This window comes from Pteropus vampyrus, unplaced genomic scaffold (genome assembly GCF_000151845.1).
Source record: "Pteropus vampyrus isolate Shadow unplaced genomic scaffold, Pvam_2.0 Scaffold306, whole genome shotgun sequence".
Classification (NCBI taxonomy): domain Eukaryota; kingdom Metazoa; phylum Chordata; class Mammalia; order Chiroptera; family Pteropodidae; genus Pteropus; species Pteropus vampyrus.
The window spans coordinates 1,255,911-1,275,738 of record NW_011889087.1 but is presented as its reverse complement, the minus strand read 5'-3'; the positions used below and the strand labels follow the sequence as shown (position 1 = coordinate 1,275,738).

Genomic DNA, 19,828 nt, shown 5'->3' with positions numbered 1-19,828 from the left:
CCCTGGCTCGTCTTTGCCTTCTCCCTCTATCACCATTCCTTCTTTAGAACACTGAGTGCCCGTGTACTTTACCCAGTTTCTCTTGGCATTTCTCTGGGTCCCTTCCTGCCCCCACCCACCCTATCAAGATTATCCACCTTTAAATGTATCCGTTAACACTAATATGTATTAGTTGGAGAGAGTGAACGTGGTGACCCAAAGCTGCAACTCCCAAGAAGGAATTTCACATCAAGCCGCAGAGGTGGAACAAACCACTACAGGCTAGTGAGGAAAGTATATGGGATAAGCAGCCCTCGAGGTTTCAGCTACTTTTTTTAGGCCTTTCCAAGCCCCACCATGTGTGGGGTGAGGTGAGAAACTGAGTCTCTGAGCCTTGAATTGCTTGTACCTTCTGGAAAGAGAGCTTCAGGGCAAAATTACTTCCTTCCAACCCAGCCAGTTAAGTCACGTCAACCTGGGAAGGCTTCTAGCCCTGAGTCACTTGTGCAGCCCCAGCTCTGCTTTAAAAAAATAAATCGACATTTATAGGGTGACTCACATCTGGAGCAGTGAGCCAGGTTCTCAGCATTCAAGAATTTCTACATCCCACCTCAGCGGTTCAAGTCTGGAAAAGTAAATGGGTAAGACTGTGCTCTTTCAAAAAGAATAGCAGCTTCTGTTTTTTTGAGAGTTTACAAAAAAGAAGCCAGACACTTCTCAGTGCTTTATGTGCAGCATAACCTCACTGGATATTCACTCTAGTGCAGAGTTTCCCAAACTGGCACCATTGACATTTTGGATTGGAATAATTCTTTGTTGTGGGAGGCTGTCATATACGTTATAGGGTGTTTAAGAGCATTCCTGGCCTCTGCTTACTAGATGCCAGTAACATCACCCCCCTAAACCCAGTTGTGACAACAAAAAATATCTTCAGACATTGCCAAATGTCCCCAAGGGAGCAAAATTGCCCCTAGTTGAGAACCCTTGCAATCTAACCCCATGGAGTAGGTACTATTATTATCATCCTTATTTCACAGATGAGCAAACTGTGTCTCAGAGGGAAGTAACCTCCCAAAGGTCACTTTGCCGCAACAGAAGACCTAGTATTCAAACCAGGTATGACCCCAGGGCCCCTCTTCTCCTACACACAGAACTCTACATAGGGACTTTGGGCTTCAAGGAGCCGGTTGCCCACAGGGCACATAGTTCTGTAGAAGATGAAAAGTGAGTGAATTTTGTGTATCAGTGAAAGAATGCTATCCTTAGATCATTTTTTTTTTTTCTGTTTTCTTTGGAAGAAATAAAATTATATTCTGTTTTTTTTACTGCCTTAGTCAGCACAGTTCATGGTGGCCAGCCATGCTTAGTGAGAAAGTGGCTAGTGAATCATCTGAGTGTCTGTCAACCTCAGGCCCCAAATTCCTGTGAGATCCCGAAGTTACACTTGAGCAGAATGCAGATGTGAGGCTGAGCTCAGAGGTGACTGGGGGTTGGGAGCAGATGTTCCTGAAGGAGAGGAAATTTTACTTTCCTAATCAGGGGCCATCCCGAGGCTGCAGCTGTGGTACTGTCACTGCCCTCCTTGGCTTGGATCTGCCCCATTGCTGTCATGCAGTCTAGAGATGTAGGGAGAAAGAAGAGGGAATGGACGCAGGCAGTGGTGTGCTGGAGCTCTTTCCCTACTCTGATCAGTGGCGATTTCAGGTTGGTAGCTTGAAATCGGACCTGATAGGAGTATTTACATCATAGAAATTGGCAAACAGTATAAACCAGAGGCACCCACCCCCAAGCTGATTGTCGAACATTTATCAGCACATCATTGCATGCAGATTCTGGACCCTGACTACCCTTCACCAATTCTGCCCCCATGGGGAGGTGGAAGGGGGCACGATCAGCCATAGAGCTGTTGGAGAAGAGGAGGGGCCGTGTGATGTGAGTGAGGAGAAGAGAGGCCAATCTCTACAAAGGGTGAAGTTACCAGTGGGGGTCTCTGGGGCACTGGGAAAAAATGACTTACCAAGAGCAGGTCCTGGGCATACCTTTCTGAGATCCCTCCCAAATTTGAAGCCTTCTAAGGGAGCCCTGGGTTAAGGCTTTACTCAAATTCTTCCCACTGCCTGACTGGGCATCCCCTCCTAACTCACTTCCCTGCCTCCAGCTGCCTCAACATACTATGCGTCCTCATCCCTTCTGGTGGATTTAATCCTCCTAAGAGCCCACTGAGGTCATGTGTTCCACCTGCAATGTCCCCACATCTCCTGCCCTTCACCTCCTCCCCATTTAGCGTCTTCCTCTCAGTCTCCAAATGTGATCAAGTCTCTGCAGCCTAAAAACATGAATAAAGAAAGGATCCTTCCCCTGTCCTGGCTTTCCCTTACACTATTGGCCCAACATTTTCTTTCTTCTCAACTCCCAAACTTTTTGGAACTCCTGGTCTTCGCTTCATCTCCTCCTTGCCGCTACCCCTTGCAGTCTGGTTTCTGACCACCACCCCTTCTCTTCATGGACACTCACTAATTGCCTCCTAGTCAGAGGACCTTACCGCAGCTTTATACTGCAGCCAGCCACAAAGAGATGCACAGAGCATCTCCTGTGTCAGGCTCTGGGAAGGGAGTGCAGAACTTCCAGACCAGTCTAGTAGGTGGGTAGACCTTGAACAAGTGATTACTGATGAGGACTTAAGTCATTCCAGGTGATGACATTGATGAGAGGATGGATAGAGTATACTGTATCAGGCAGGGCACAACTGGGGAAGCAGAACTCACTCTCGAATTTTTAGATAAGGAATTTAATGCAAGAATTGGTCACACAGGATGGAAGAGCTGAGAAGCTCAGCTGGAGATGGCAAAGTAACCAGGAATCCATTACTAACCCTGGGTTGGAGGGACTTGAGGAGGAAGCAGTGTAGTCAGTGGCTGGGGGCTGGGGTTACTTGGAAGAAGTTGGAACCACAGAGGTGACACAAGTAGTTCCATAGACACCACTCAAGACTGAGAGGGTGAAGATTCTCTTTTCCTTCCACTCTCTGGTCTCCCGCCAGAGCTTCTCATTGGCCCTGGAGCCTGCAGGGTTCAGTTACCTGGAGTGCAGAGCAGAGAAGGTAAGACCTATGGGAGGCCACACAGCCCAGGACTAGCACAGGTATGAGATGCGAGAGGATATGGGGGACTAACTTAGTGGAGGGGGCTCAGAAAAGACCTGAAAGGTGAAGGGGACTTAGAAGGGAAAATATTCCGAGCAATCACTGACATTTTTATTATTTTTTTAGAGCAGTTTTAGGTTCATAGCAAAATTGAGCAGAGATGTCTCATATCCAACCCCCAGCCCACTCACATGCGTAGCCTCTCCCACGATCATCATCCTCCACCAGAGTGGTACCTTTATTATGACTGATGAACCTACATTAACATAGTCACCCAAAGTCCATAGTTTTCATTATAGTTCACTCTTGGTGTTGTGCATTCTGTGAATTTGCATAAATGTATAATGACATATAGTCATCATCATAGTATCATACAGAGTCCTCTCACTGCCCTAAAAATCCTCTGTGCTCTGCCTATTCATTCCTTCCTCCTCTCTCAACCCCTGGCAAACACTGATCTTTTTACTGTCTCCATAGTAATAAATAAATAAATTGTGATCCATCCAGATAATGAAATAGGACATAGCACTAAAAAGCAATGAGCTCTTAAGCCATGAAAAGACAGAGAGGAAGCTTAAATGAATATTACTAAGTGAAGAAAGCCAATCTGAAAAGGCTACATACTGTATGATTCCAGTTATATGACAATCTGGAAAATGCAAAACTACAGAGATAGTAAGAAGATCACTGGTATTTTGGGCCCATCTTCTTCCTGAGGCTTCAGAGATACTGTACTTTCTGTCTCTCTTTCTTTCTCCCATTCTTAAAGATTGAGGCACTCCCCAAGTTTCAGTTTTAAGCCCCTCATTCTCTCCTTGGGGGTTCTTATCCACTCCTAACTTCATTTAATCGTTCAACAAACATTAATTGAGAATCTATTTTGTGCCAGGTACTTGATTAGGCCCCTGTGACACAGAGAGAGAGAGATGATTCAGAGGCATGCTCTCAAGGAAGAGACAGACAAGATTGCAATACAACGTCGAGGGTAGAAGGAAGCTTTGGGTGAGGTAAGAATACATAGAAGAGATCAAAGAAGGCTTCCTGGAGGGGATGCTTGAGCTGATTGCTGCCAAGTACACTGGCAGTAAGCCAGGTGAAGGAGGCAGAAAGGGCATTCTGGCAGAAGAAATAACATGTGCAAATACATGGAGACAAGGGACATATTAAAATATTTGGGGAATCAGGATGTGGGATGCAAGGGACGAGGAAAGAGAGAGTCATTCTGGCCCTGAGGCTGTGATTTGGATTGTAGAGGGCCTTGTAGGCCATACTTAGTAGGCTGAGCCAGGGGAAAGACAAATAACATTTCTGGAATGGAATTTTAGAGACATTTCTCTGTTTGCAATGTGAAAGGGTTGTATGTTGAGATTGCATAGGCTACAGACAAGGAGGCCGACTGGAGGCTTTGCAGTAAGAGGTGATGGTGGTTAAACGAGGGAAGTAGAAGAAGATGGGGAGCCAGGATAGATGAACAAAATACAGAGAGATTCAGAATTGAGAAAATAAGTCAGATGACAGGGCATGGATGGAAGATGGGAGGGGCAATTCTGGGATGCTGCTACTGAGGTCAGGAGCCATAGGCGACAGGTTTGGGAAGAGGAAGAAATGTCAGCTTTGGACACAGTGTAGCCATCTTGGCTCTTGGCTCTGACTTCCAAATTAACACCTTCAGCTCTGACCTCGATCCTGCGCTCTGAACTGGAATGTCCAGGGGCCCATAAAGCAATTCTACTTCTGGCCACATGACATTTCTAGCTCTACATAGTGCCCCAAATCTGTTCCTCGCCCACCTCCCTCTGTTAATGTCATCACCACCAAGCCCAGGGGTCTCCATAGCCTCTTCTTGCCCTCTCACCCCAAGCCATGTCGACTCTATCTCCATAATGTGTCTGTGGCCCCCTGTGTCTCCCCTTTATCGTGATGTCTCACCATTGCCTCTTGCTTACTGTCATTTCATTCCAATCCTTCCTATTGCCTGTTATATCGCTTCCTTGCTCAACACTTTCAGTGGCTCCCCATTGCTTACAAATAAGTACGAGCTCTCAAGGTCCTCACAGTCCAGCCTCAACTTATATATTTTTGCTCTTTCCACAACTTCCCTGCAGACACCCTTCAGTACCTCTTACCATTGCCCCAAACCACCCTGTACATTGTGAGGCTATCCCACAGACTGAAATACACCCCTCCTCCTCTGCCTGTCAAAGCACCCCTATCCCTCAAGGCCCTGATGAAATGTTTCCTCTCCAGACATCACATTTCCCTGTTAACTGCCTGCCTTCGTGCTCTTAACGGACAGTGAGCACTTGCGGGCAGCTTCTAATCACCCCGTGGTGAGGTGGCATTCAGTAAATGTATGTGGAACTGAATTGGCTTAAAAGCCCATTCCTTAGATCAAGAACCTGCTGTGGCTCCTTGTCAACTGCAGAAGCCTGTTCCTGTGGCTTCCCAGATTTCATCTTAGGTATCTAACCTACTCCCTCATTGTTTCCCCAAATATGTCCACGTTCGATTTCAACTTCCCTGCCTTCCTTTCCCTTACTACCAGGGGAGATAAGTTATACATACTAATAGCTAATGTAATGCTAGTTTAAAATACTGCAATATCTTTTGCTCATGGGTTATCCTGCCTATCCTTTAAGATTGGAATCCTAATTTTGTTCAGATTGGTAAAACTGCTCAGTTTTAAATGCTTCCCGGGCTCCCTTGCAGCTAGGATGGCCATGTGACAAAATTCTGCCCAGTAAGATGTACATGGAAGTCCCTGGGTGGGGCTACAGGGAAAACTTGTTAAAGAGGTCCAACCTAGGTGGCACATGTCCTTCTGTCTTGTGTCCTCTGTCTGTCTTATCATCCTTCTTCAGTGTGGAATTGCCAGGAGGTGTAGCACCCAGTGTTTGAGCATAAGAATGATAACTTTATTCTCTGATGGCGGAGCAGAAAGCTAGATGGGCTCTGAGTCCCCAGTGGCCTCGAGAAACCATCATACAACCAGGAACTGCCTATTCCATAGGAACCTCTAGCTTCTGGCTATGTGATGAAGCCATTGCAGTTCGGTTTCTATGGCATGCAGTACTGACTGGTATGGTGAGATTTGTAGAATTTATCCAACTTGAGAAACCCCAACAGTGAAAAATGGCCTCAGAATGAAATCACACTTAATATGTAATAAGTTTATGCTTTAGAGGGATTGTGTAACATGTGGAACAGTAAAGAATGACAGGTCTGTAGCCCAGGTCAGTTGAGCGTGCCACTCCTATTTTCTGAGAAAGGGAACCTCATGAGAAAAACTGTGGAAGGAGACAAATGACTTAATGGGCTGGAGAAGATGCTGGAATGTCAGTCAAGGACTACTTCTGTGCTGATAGGTGATGAGGACCAAGATATGTTTTACCCAATTAAGATAAAAGATGCTCAAATTAAGTGGAGGGAAAACCCAGGTGTTAAGATTTAGAGATTAGAACGGATGTCAGTCTGTGCTGTCAGAAAATCTGTATCATCCTGATAGAGTTTCCTATAAACCACAGTTTCCCAAAGTGGGTTCCCCAGCGGCACACTGGAGGTGGGTGAGGTGGGTCGCCCACAGCTTTAAGTAACATCGGATCTCATGCTGAGAAAGTTATTCTCTTTCTAATTCTTCTTTTTTACACTGTCTGTTCCTTGAATAGTTGGTATGTGTGCTTCATATACATTTCAAAAGAGTGTGCTCCAGTTTCCCCTCTTTTGAGGCAACCATTCTTACCAGTTTCTTGTGTGTTTTTCAAGATACGTTTTATCATTTACTAACACATAAATTCATATAGCCTCTTTAAAAAAAAAAATTGGAATCATGCTATAAACAACTGCTGTGCACCTTGCTTATATCACTTTACACATCAGTGAGTTCTATATAGTACATATAAAGCTTTCTCGTCCTACTCCATTGTATGGCTGGTATATGATTTACCTGGTCCCCTTACCTGATTCCATTCATTTCCTATTATAAGAATTGTTGCAGTAAACATCTGTACCTATTTCATTTTACGTATTAATTAATTCATGCATTCAACAAATATTTACTGAGTACCTACTATGCACCAGGCCTGCTCTAGGCACAGGGTAGATCTGTGAACATAATAGACCTTGCATCAAGGAGCTGCTGTAGGATAAATCTCTAGAAGCTGGTCATACTTTCCTTCAATCCTTCTAATGAAGTCAAGAAGAAAGACTCATTTTGGTGAGAATGTCTCACTTTAGTGCCAAATGTCTTTAATACCTCTCTCTAACTCTTGCTAATCTTTCAAATAGAGAGTGTTGGTCTCAGGATTAGAGCCTTTGGCGGCCAAAGAGCCTAACTAGAGTTTAATAATAATGTTTGGTTTTTACTGGATTTATTTTTACATAGCAGATGATACTGATTTTTCCATCTAGAGTCAAAGTATGAAGGTTCCTTTCAAAGCACGAAGGTTCCTTTCAAAATAATTTAAGTTAACAAAAAGTAAAGGTGAGTCAATTTAAAGAATGTTAAATAAATAACAACATAGATGGAATTCAGAGGTGGAAAAAACCCATGAAAGTGATATGCAAATGACTGAGGTTAGGAAATCACTGATGTAAACAAAGCCAGGAGAGAAAAAGGGAGGCTCTTGATAAAAGAGTTAGTTGACATTTATTTTTGTATCCTCGCTGGTCTTTAGTGTTGAAATGGCCCTTCCTCCATGTTTCTTCCTAGGTAGCCTATTTGTTTATCATTTATTATTTGCTTGGTAATCCTAATGCTTAGATTTCACCGAATTTTCGGTCATTACTTTTTTTTTTTTTAATGAACTGTTATCAATTAGAATTCTTTCAGACAATCTCTTTCTCTTGAATTCCCCAGATGCCCCAGCCACTTTGTCATTGCTGGCTCTGGAGATATTCAGAGACTCCTCTGCCAGGGGCATTCATGCAGCATCCTTAGTCAGATTTTCATAATCTGGCTGGGGCTTGCTCAGTAATTCATTTAAAATATAATACGATGAAACAACTAAACCCAAATAGGCCTTTGAGGAGATTTCAAAGCAAGAACCTTCTCAACAATCCCGCAATCACCAGCGGGCCTGTAATCACCCACAGCTTGTTAGCTACAGACACAAACAATTAGCTTAGTGGTTGCAAATGTAAACGAGTGCTTTTCATACATGTGCTCTTTGTGCCAAGTAGATGGTAGTAAGTTGGTAGCAGTGCTTCTCAGCTGTGGTCAGAGGATGGGTGGTGCCTCAAGGCCCTGGGGCAGAGAACCTTTGTGGTGGGACATGAGAGGAGTCAGGGTCCAGTGGAGGGGTCACGTTGGGGGTGAAGGCAAGCAGAGCTGTATGCACCGAAGGAGCATCTGGGCGTTTGGAGGTTGAGGAACCACAGAAAGTAAGGTCATCCATTAGCCGTTAAATCTTCAAGCTCTGAAATCTGGTGGAGATGAACTGCGGATAATTAATTACTGAGGACCTTCCATGTACCAGAGCAATAAAAGTAAATAATATCTTACTATGAAAATAGTTTTAACCTCTTGGACCCCTAGAAAGAATCCTGGGGACTTTCAGGGGTCCCTGGACCACACTTTGAGGATTGCTGTACTAATGCATTTAACTTTTCCAAACAGCCCAATGAGGCAGGTTTCTAATTATTGTGATTTTACAGATGGGGAAACTGAGGCACAGAGGAGTTAAGTAACTTACCCAAGGGCACTTAGGTAGAGAGTGGCAGTCGAGATTCAAAGAAAGTCAGTTTATAGAGGTGAGATTGAGTCAGTGACTGTCATTAGATGTGTGGTCTTGGGGGAAATCAGCCTCCCTGAGCTTGGGATATTGTCATTTGATTCACCCACTGTCATCTCCTAAATTGAGTTAGACTTGACTTCCTACCTGATAAGTTCCTCTTCATCTGTGCTTCTTTAGCATTCTCTCTTTTTTCTGCCCACATAGCACTATATCCCACATTCTTTTGCGGCATTCTTTAATTGTCCCCATTGGATCGTATGCTCCATGAGGGCAGTCACCACATCCACTTTGATTCAGTTTTCTCATCAGGGTCTGGAACAGGAGCTGGAAAATCTTTGTTGAAGAAAGAAATGAATAAATAAATGCAGAGGCATTTCTCACGAAGGCAGGATGTATTCCATTCTACCCAGAATTCTCTGTGGCTCCAGGGAGGGAGAGGAATGGTGATCTGTGAGGGGAAGGGGGTTATAGTGTACTTGTATACACTTGCCCAAGCCTGTTGTGTCATTGTAATCACAGGACTGATCACAGGCTAAGAAAAGCCTCCTCTTAAATTCTCTAAAACAATTCGATTATCCCCTTTTTGCCTGGAGTCACTTCTACTACTCAATCTTCCTACCACAGACACTCAGTTTAACAGTCCCTCTAGATATTCTTTTTCCTTTTCGAAAATTCTACATCTCCCCTTGTGCTGCTGTGGGGTGGGATGGGGAGTTCTCTGCCTTTTTTCTTCATATTCTGGGTTTTGTATGTTAGCAACTCTTCTACCCTTTTCTAGAAGTTAAACCTTTTGGTTTCATCAGCTATAGAAAGGATCAGGGACGCAAGGATGAAGCTCTGGTTCCAGTGCCCCCACACCACTTGGTGCCTAATTAATGTCTGCACTTCCAGAGGTTGGGGACTCTCGGGAGATGCAGTCTTCCAGGTGAGAACAGTTAGATGGAGGCTATCTCTCTGGGCTGGAGCCTCTCAGCTTCCTCTTTCGCTATCTATACGGTCCTTTCCAGCAGTGACCTTCTAGGATTCTCAGAAGTCGTTGAGGAGAAGTGTAATTGTGGGGGAGGGAGGTAGGCAGCACAGAGACAATCAGCCAGGATTCTGCATGGAAGGTCATGAGGCTGAGCTCCGGCACCAGAAACCTTTAAGAAGAAGCAAAAAGGAACTGAGAAAACAGCCAGGAGTCTGCTCAGCCTGGAGTTCCTGGAATTCTGCTTTGTGTGCGAGCTCCAGCAGCAGCCAAGGCCCCTCTGACTAACAGGAGATGAGAATGGGAAGCGAGAGGTTGGGTGGAGAGGCAGTTTGGCCTGACAGCTCTCCCAAGCACTGCCAGCCCCACAGACTGGCTCCAGGTTTCCTCCCGGGGGCGGGGGGCAACTGGGTCTCCCCAGAACCTCACCCATAAGGGTGGGTGGCCGGCTGCCTTCCTGCTGTGCAAGAGGCCAGACAAATCTATAAGTTAGGTTCTATAAATTAGGTTCTCTTCCCACCCAGGATCAAGCTCTCTGCCCACCTGATCTGGGGTAGGCAACCAAACTGAGGCTGTTATCTCTCGGCTATCTTTAAAACATGACCCTTACCCGGGAAGGAACAACTGACACCCCCCGCTGCCACAGCTCTTTTTTTATGATTTCACTAGTTGTCATCTTGAAAGGCACTGTGACCTTGGCCTGGGTCACAGGACTGATGGATTTCAGTAAAGGGGCGGAGGAGGAGGGAGCAGGAACGGCAGTGCGGGCAGGGTGGGTGGGGTTCAGCTGAGATCAGAGCCATGCCTGAGGTTGCAGGATCCATTTTCATCCTTCCACCCAGCATCAATGCAGGTGAAATCTTGCTAAAATAAGAATCAGGGGTCGCCTTGGTGTACTCTCACTTCTTATACCGTATCACGGGAGTCGTTCACATATCTGTCTCCTCTTCTAACTTGTGAGGACACAGGGCTGGGTTGTACTCAACTCTGTATGCCGGTGTCCTGCAACGGGCCTGGCACTCGGGAAAGGCTCAATAGGTATTGCATGAATGAATGAGTGAATGAATGAAGGAGTGAAACCATAAACATGAAGATGGCAGTCAAGGGCGGGGTGTTGTCGGGAGGAGGCAGTACAGTCAAGAGGAGCTAAAAGCAAAGGCAGATTGGGGAGGGGGCATGGATGCATGCGTCCTGTTGCTACTTACTGTGTTTCAGGGGCTCAGAGCAGCTTCTTCCTCCTCCTCCTCCTCCTTCCACCCCCACCCCTTGCTCCCACCCCAGCTGCCCTGGTTTCTAAATGCTCAGATAAGGTGGTTAATCCATCCATTCAACAAATATTTATTGAGTGCCTGCCCTGACAAGCCCTGGGTTCTGTTCTGCATGATTGGGGATGAGACCTACATATTGCTTGCCTCAGGGAGCTCCCAGTCTAGTGACAGTAAATAAATAATTACAATAAGCTGTGACAAGCTCTGTGAACTGGTAGTCTCATAGAGCTAGGGTGAGTGTATAATTTATTATCCTAAATAGGACACTTTTGAGAGTAAGAGTTTCACAGGAAGCCGATTCTGTCTGAGATGGAGATTCGTGTGCAGAAAGTTCATGAGGAGTGTTTTGGGGATCAATACCTGTGGAAAGAAAGGGACAGAAGCCAGACTGGGCAGAGAGAGAAACTGAGATGTGACACAGACTCACTGAAGGCCTCAGTCAACCCCACAGGGGGGCTCAGAGATGAGATGGCCTTGCAGCCTCGTCACCAGTTGGGGGAAGGGCGCTTGACTTTTATACTATCATGTTGATCAGTCACTGGATACTGGCCGTCTGTGGAAGGAGGTGTGACCTTGAGTGAGGCTGTTTTCTTCGATTCCTAAAGAAGGCTGACAGCTGAAGGCATCTTCCCGCAGCATTCCTGACAGCTGGGGATTTGGGTTGTGCCTCATAGCATCTGCCGCCCAGGCACTGATGACAACTATGTGCAGACAATAGGCGTAAATCAGGCTGCCTCAGGTGCCCACAGCAGGAGCATCTGCTGGGTCTTTCGGCTGGAACCCCGTGTCATCGCAGGGTGGCATGAAGCTCTGGGCCACAGGAACGAGCTCAGGGCTTGCTCAGTCTGCAATCTCTTTATCGCTAGCTCTCCTCCATCCCCTCGCCTGTTTCCTTTGCGTTTTAGGACCATTTCTGGCTTTACATCATTCGCTTTTCATTTGTCCTATCATTTAATTATTCTCACACCCACATCCAAACTGTCAGGGAGTCCTTTCACTGTTCCCTCTAAGACAGAGCTCCCAGCCGTTCACTTTCTCCATTTGTACCACCTTCACCACCACCTCTCTCCTAACCGCTGACGTTGATTTGGTTGTGAACCCAGGTGGCCAACATCCTGAAGCTGCTAAAAAGACAGATGACAATGTGAGTAAGGAAAAAAAAACCAACAAAAAAAACACCAAAGGAGCCCCCCAAATCTTCATGGATTCAAAAAACATATTTGATCTGAAAAGATCAACACATGACCTGAACGTTGAAGATATTCCCTCTTAAGAATGAATTGAGCGGCAGGAGAGCTCAGTGGTTAGCGGCATGGCTCCTAAGGCTGGAAGGCCTGGTTTTGTTTTCTCTACATCTGTTTTCTTGTCTGTAAAACAAGAGTGATGATGACAGAACTATTGTACAGGGCTGTTCGGAGAAGTAACGAGTCACGTGGGTAAGGCATTTAGAACAGTACCAGGGGCACATGCGAAGTGCTTTGCCAGGGTTAGCTAGTAGTATTACCTCTGAGCTGCTGTCTTGGTCCACATTCAGCCTGGCAGATGTGGCTGTTGGTGCCCATTTCTGGTCCCCATCTTCCGTCTGTTCCTGCCTCCAACACTCTCTACCCAACCCCCACATGGAATCATGTATCCATTCAACAAATATTTCTTGAGTGTCTACCCCCGTACCGGGCACAGAACTCTTGTTTTATTCTTCTACATCCCACAAGTCTGTGAGCTAGTTGGCAGGCTGCCCTGAACTTGCTTCTGCTGAAGATGGGATGCTCTGTGTCTTTCTGTTTCTTGTTGATGCTCAGGGTCACCCAGATGAAAAGCCAGTTTTTGTGGGGCCCAGTCTATCTTCCCTTTCAGACCTTCAGCTGCTGGCTGAGAGCGAGCATCATGGATGACCCTCTGGACCCTTCCTCCAGGACCTAAGATGGCTCTGTAGTAGAGGAGGCCCTATGCAGCACAGAACCCTGCTCTCCCACGGGGCTGCATTGTCCATGTAGTTCTGACCTTGGCTGTGGCCTTGTGTACTCTTGGCCTGTGCCTCCTCTTCTTGGATGTCCCTCCCAATCTCAGCAAGGCTCTGAAAGGGATGAGGGAGGAGTAAATCAGAGAGCAGGTGGAAGAAAGGAGTGAGGCCAAGTGAGGCAAGAGAGGTTGAAAGGGAAGAAGGGTGAGAGGATGCTGATGACGAAATAATGCATCGTTGCCTTGATCCACATAATAACCCTATGAGGTCAGCACCATTATAATCCTCATTTCACATGCGGAGTCTGAGGCAAAGGTGGGTTATGAAACTTGCCCAAAGATAGTGGCTTGTGAGCGGCAGAGCTAGAATTTGAACTCAAAGGTGCCCTGGAAGGGGAAGGGTCCCAGAGGGCTGTGAGATGGCTGTGGTGTGGGCATAGCTTGGCATTGGTCATTTCCTATCTCTGGGACCAGAGGCGAGGCATTTAGTCTCACTTTCCTCCATGGCAAAATAGGAGTCGTGACAATGAAGTTACACAAGGACAGAGCCCTTCACAGGACAGGGAGGCAATGAACGGATGCTGTTGTAATTGTAGCCCCTGGTCACCAGTCCTATTGTGCTGTCAGCGGAGGGGTCTTTATGGTTGACAAAACTCTTTCTGTTTCCATCTCAGCCTGACTTGGATCCTCTTAGCAGGTGGGCAGGCACTACAGAGCCTCCCTCTCTGTGTCATAGATGAGCACACTGAAGCTCAGGAGGTCAGAGCTGCAGAGGTCTGTGGACGGTATGCGGGGGCGTCAGGAAGAGCGGTTCCCCTCTGGGTCCTGGAGCCCAGTGCGGCTTGCCTGCCCACCCCTCCTCCCTCAGCCATTGAGCCCATCAGCTCAGCTGGGATCTGTTGGCCCATATCTGGTCCCCATGTCCCTTTCCAGCAGCAGCCTGACCTCGTCTACTTACAGAAAAACAGGAAGCCGGGCTCTGCCAGGAATCAGAACACACCCTTCCTCGGCTCTGGGCTGTGAGGACACTGCGATGGTGGGGGGCTCTGGAGGCAGGACAGGGCACAGGGTATGGGGTGGGGGCTCTGCGGGCCAAGCCAGGGTGGCCAGGGCCTCACTGCTTTGCCAAAAGGCTTGGCTCAGTAGGCTGGGTCTGCTCTGGCCTGGCTTTGCTTAGCCTCCAGGGGACAAGAGGACTCGAGGAGGGCTCCCATGTGGGGACAGAATTCCAGAATTCTGGGGTACCAGGGCCACATAAGACTTTGCCCTTTGTGGACTCCTTCCTCCACAAAAAAATATTTAAAAGTATATTATACAACTGCATTAGTATAAAGATAAATATACATGTTTATATGTTCATTATTACTTTATTCAATTTATCTTCTGATTTTAAAAGAAATTAAAATGAAAACATTCTCATCGGCCCCTAAAAGTATCGTGGGCCCTGTGCCTGAAAGATAAGTCAGCCTCATGGGGGAAACTCCTAGCACTTTTCTGTGCAGTAGAAACCGTTCCCTCCCCTCCCCCCCGCCCCCCATGGCCACACAGCAGTGGGTAGCACTCAGCTCAGACTTGAGAGGGGAAGGCCTGGCCCAGCCTAGCAATAGAACCTCGCTGAGCCTCAGTTCTGTCTTCTGTGGAATGGGAGAATGAAAACATCTGCATCCGATGCTCTTATGAGATGATCCTGTGAAAAGTGTCTGGCCCAGGGCCTGCCCCGAAGGGCCCCTACTGTTTTCGCAGTGTAAGTGAGCCTCAGAGCCCGAGGTAGACCACAGCAGCTGCAAGGCGCCTAGTGTGGGGTGAGGGGACATCCCCAGGGTTCCTGTATCTTTAACTTTTCCCTCCTCTCCCGTCTGTCCCTCACAGACCCCTGCTTCTGAGTCAGACCCAAGGCAGCAATGAACTAGAGAATCATGTGAATCCAGCTCACAACCACTTGCACCCCATCGCCTCCTCAGTCCTCACAACAACCCCATGAGGAGTATCTTATGTGATCATTCACCCTGTTTATTCAGAGAGGATATCAACCATCAGAAAGGTTAGGGTGCATTGTCCAAGGCCACACGGCTCGCAGACACAGTGCTGGGACAAAGGTTTAGATCTGACACCCCAAGATGTTCATGTCAACCATTGTCTGTCTGTGTATCAGGGGAAGGAGGCTCTTGTGATAATGTAGGCTGCAAGGATTGGAGTGACTGTGGAAGGGCTCAGGACCATGCTGGGGTAGCTGACAGGGGGCTCACAAGGGCAGCAGGTCTGTAGTTGTCTCCCACAGGGCTCCCCGAGGAGCTGGGCTTTGTGCCCTGCTCTGGGCCTGGACCAGGACCCGCTCAGCCGTTCCTTGGCTGGGGCTCCAGGTGGACCCCGCCCCCTTCCTGTGCTCCTGTGCCTCTTCACTGGCTGTTTCCTTCCTGGCAACACAGGCTAGGCACCTACTGGGTGCAGAACCCGGGGAAGGAAATGGCTTAAGGAAACAGACACTATGTTACATCAGAGTTTAGAGTCTTCTTTAATTTTAACCTTTTTATTGGAAGACAGTTTGCTATCTTCAAATATACATCATCTCACAAGTAGAAATACAGTGAAAGCTGCTATTCATGTTAGATTTCAGTGAAGAATACTGAGGCCCCAGATGAAGAAGTTCTAGCCCATGAATAATACTGTTTAAGCGCAAAAAGTGACTCCTGTGTAGTGTCCAGAGAACGCTTTTCAAAGACCTTGAAGAAGAGATTGAATTTCCAGCTGGCAGGGATAGAGTTTGGATTACGGTTTTCATTTCTGTGATGTTTCTGATTAAAACCTTCTAGCTCCTCTGACTGAGTTAAGCCACTTTGGTCTTGTGATTTTGGTATTTCCTAAGAATCTGAGCTGCGGCTGGGTAACAAATGTGCTCCTCAGCTCTGTACCCATGGACTCTGTGGGCTGGTGGCTTGAGATGACATTGGTCTAGCCCCTTCTTTGCCAGAGGAGGTTGAGGATAGGAGTGAGGAGGACAGGTCACCCATCTGGTAGGTACTGAGACTGACAGTGAATCTGCTCGCTGGGAGGTGGTCTCGTAATGACCCAAAGCTGATCCTGTCACTGGTCTCCCTGAAACCCTCAGAGGCCTTCTCTGGCTCTCCCAGTAGAGGGGGAGGCTGAGCAGACTGCTCAGGCCCCTCCCCAGCCCAGCAGGGCCATACTCCCTGCCCCGGGGAACCAGGCTGGCTCCTTCTCCAGGTCTCACTTCCTCACTGCCCACCACTCCGATTGAAGCAGGCCTTGCCATTACTCCCCATTCCAGCCTTCTGTTGGCCTCCTTCATGGACTTCAGCGTCTGGAAATGACCCATTTATGTGCACAAGTGTTTGAGTGGAGTTTTTGAATAGAGTCCATTTGCTTCATTGGGTTGCCAGCTCCCTGAGGGGGTGGGTGGGACCTTGTCCTGTCCTCCTCACCACTCTCCACCCAGAGCTCAGCTCACTGCCCAGCCCACAAAAGGCACCCAGGAAATATCTGTTGACGCTATTACTGGATTTAAGCATAGAATATTAATCCATTATAATGACTTCAACAAATATTTACTGGAAGATTGGCTTAGGAGCCTCTCAGACCAGGGTTCCTGTTCCATCTCAACAAGTCTCAGGTTTGTCGCCTTCAAAGTGCGGACAGTAATGGCACCTGGATCGTGAGGCAGCTGTGGGGAAAATGAGGCAAAAGCACAGAAAGCACTTAGCGGAACACCTGGCAGGCCTGGCAGGGCAGAGCGCGCACTCGATAAACGTGAGCTGCTGTGATGAGGGTTCCCTCTGGTGACAGGGATGGGTGGGAATGAGGGCTGAGAACCTATTGCACAAGATCTCACAGCTTCGTCTACATAAATGGTGGACATTCATCAGGACAACCACAGCTGTTTCCCTCCCCCCCATCGCTAGCATCCTATGATTTAGAATGGTTTTACATGGCTCTGAAACTTGGCTGTATGTTGGAATCAAAGGGGAGTTTTTTAAAAAATCTCACTGCCTGAATTCAGCACCAGAGATTCTGATGTAATTGATCTGGGGTGCGGCCTGGACAGCGGGACTGTTAAATGACCCCAGGTAATTCTACCGTGCAGCCAAGGATGAGAACCGTTGCCTTACTCCAGGTGTGACTTCGGGGGCCTCCTAACTTCTCGCCATTTTCTTCCCAACTGCCTGAAATTCATTTGACACAGCACAAAGACTTTTCATGGCACAATAGAGATAAATGACTTAAAATGCAAAGGACGAATTCAGTAGAGAAATGGCTGAATCTCTTTCCTATACACTCCATCAGTCAGCTGTCAGATACTTTTCTGCCTTCCTAGCAGGAAGGGGATTAGAGCAGAGGGGCCGGGCCCTGGTAGTGGGAAGGCAAAGGGAGATAGGAACTGGAGTCTGGAGACCCACGTCCTAACCTCGGCTTTGCCACTGTGTTAATATGGACAAATCACCTCTCTCCCCGACCCTGGGTCTCAGTTCCCCCTCCATGAAATGACACTCCTTTGACAGCCAGCATCCTACAGCTAGGTTCAATTCCACAATCCCTTAGGACCAGCCTGCCTGCAGTCCTAAAGCCTGCACATTCATGTAGCTCCCCTGGACTCTAGCTTGCCCTTCTTTCTGAAGTTTATTTGTTTAACACAATCAAGCTATTATAAAGCATAATTCTCAGAAGATATCACTGTGCTATTGAGGTTATGAAGCAACTCAAAGTAAACTTATGAGATGTTGACAAGTAGAGGTCGTGGGGGATCGCCTTTTTATTGCATAGACGAGAATCTTCTATAATCAACTGGAGGCTTATCTGTAGTTAGATGTTGCCTAAGAGAGTGAAAATGTTTTCCTCTTTTGAGCAAGGCAGTGTGGAGCCACTGTAATAATCTTTTTATACAAGTTATTTAAAGGGAACCCTGTTCTTGTTCCTATGGTCACCAATTAATTGACAAGATTTTATAGTTCTTGGAAAAAAAAAGATAAATGGAAATTCCAAGAAAGAGGCAGGAGTCTTATAAAGCACTTTTAAGGAGATGCAGGGATGAATAGAGCTGAGGCAGGGGAATGTCTTGGAACCAGCCTGAAGGGTGCACCCAGGAAGGTGTCCCTGGGCAGCCACTCTTGCCTTTCAGATTTTTTTCCGAGGTCAGGGCTGAGGGCCTCCCAACTACAGAGCCCACTCAGGCCATGATGCTTGCACAAATCACAGACATCTAGCGCCAGCCCAATCAGGCTCAAGCCCAACTTATTTGAATGTTAGCACTTGCACATTTGAGGTCAAGCTCTGTTGGACACAGAGAGGAAGGGTATTCGGGAAAGGACAGACTTTTTCCAGAAATTCTCTGGCACCCAGCCCCCTCCCCCCAATTCAGAGTTGGGAGCATATCCAAAGTAAGGCAACCTCACAGACTGCTCAGATACCCTAAAAAAGCTTTCTAGATAAAATCCACTCAATCACCTAAAAATACATATAGACAGACCGAGTCTCTCTGTGCCTAGTACTGGGTTAGATGTGCAAATCATAGTCGGGAGGTGAGTAAACTTGGCATCATTCCTTTGCTCTGCCTGCGAGGGAGTTGAATGATTCTGTGTTCCAGGCACTGTGAATTCAGACTGGGGGCTCAGAGGTGAGGAAGACTCGACCCTACTGTGGAGGGGTTCACCGTTCATGGGGGAGACAGGAACAGACCTCGCTTGACTATCCTGCTGCCCTGGGGCTGGACCCCAACTGGACAGACCCTGGCTCTTGGTCCCACTCACAGTGATTCTTAAGCTTCCTCTACACTATTATGCCCTCCCATATCCCGCTGGCTGCCTGATGGGCTATCTCGTCAACCCAGCCTCCAGATAATAATTTATCTTGATTATTGAGTTTTTTTTGGCACCTCTTGAAGTTTTACTCTTGAGGCAAATGCATAACTCATCTAACCCTATTTGAGGCCCGGACAGACCTCTTACTGATGGCCACACATATACAAGCAGCTGCAGGCTAGAGGGGTGAGTGCTTGGAACAAAGCCCCATGGGAGTTTTGAGTAATTCTGGGGGCAGTGTTTCCCGAAGTATGCTCTGTGAAGCATCAATTCTATGGGGTGCTCCTCCAAAAGTAAAAGATTTTGAGGACAAAAGTATTTGGGAAATGGCGCATACTCTAGCCTGCCCCTTAGATGGGCACAATGGACATGAACACACTGAAGTCTCTGAGACTCCTGTATGAAGAAACATCACTTTTTTAGCCCATCCTCTGTGGCTGCATAGCTGGGTCAGCTCGGGCAAGTCTATTAATGTTTCTTAAAGTAAAATGAGGGACCGTCATCTCAGAATCTCTTGGGAGTACTTGTCTGAAATACAGACTGCCCAGCTCTGCTTTAGACTTTCTGAGCCAGAGTCTTTGGAGCCAGGACCCAGGACTCTGCTTTGAACCAGTGTTGATTGTGATGCATACTCAAGCTGAGAACCCAGGACAAATCTTCCCAGGCCTTGGCCTTATCTCAGAATGTTGTAAAGATCAAGACATGAGCTTGACCAAAATATTAGTGATAAAAACAGAAACTAGGAATAGTAAAGAACTTCCTCAACTTGATAACGGACATCTTTACCCACAGTTAACATATTTAATGACGACAAACTGAATGAGCTCCCTTTAAAATCAAAAATGAAACAAAGATGTCCACTCTTGCCTATTCTATTCAATATACACTGAGTGAAGAGTAAAATGATAGTGGCTGGGGGGCTAGGAGAGGGGGAAATGTGGAGTTGTTCAATAGGTATAAAGTTCTAGTTA

The 19,828-nt window shown here is 47.0% G+C and overlaps 1 long non-coding RNA gene across 2 annotated transcripts in view; it reads left to right on the top strand.

Annotated features, from left to right (window-relative positions):
• LOC111730305 overlaps positions 1–19,828 on the top strand; it is a 31,143-nt gene that overhangs the window by 1,507 nt on the left and 9,808 nt on the right. Inside the window, exons 2-4 of one of the 2 annotated variants that reach the window (XR_002776632.1) lie at positions 529–620; positions 1,017–1,095; positions 4,011–4,128. This is a non-coding gene — a long non-coding RNA (uncharacterized LOC111730305). The remainder of the gene's footprint in view (positions 1–528; positions 621–1,016; positions 1,096–4,010; positions 4,129–19,828) is intronic. The other variant, XR_002776633.1, reaches the window with a different exon arrangement.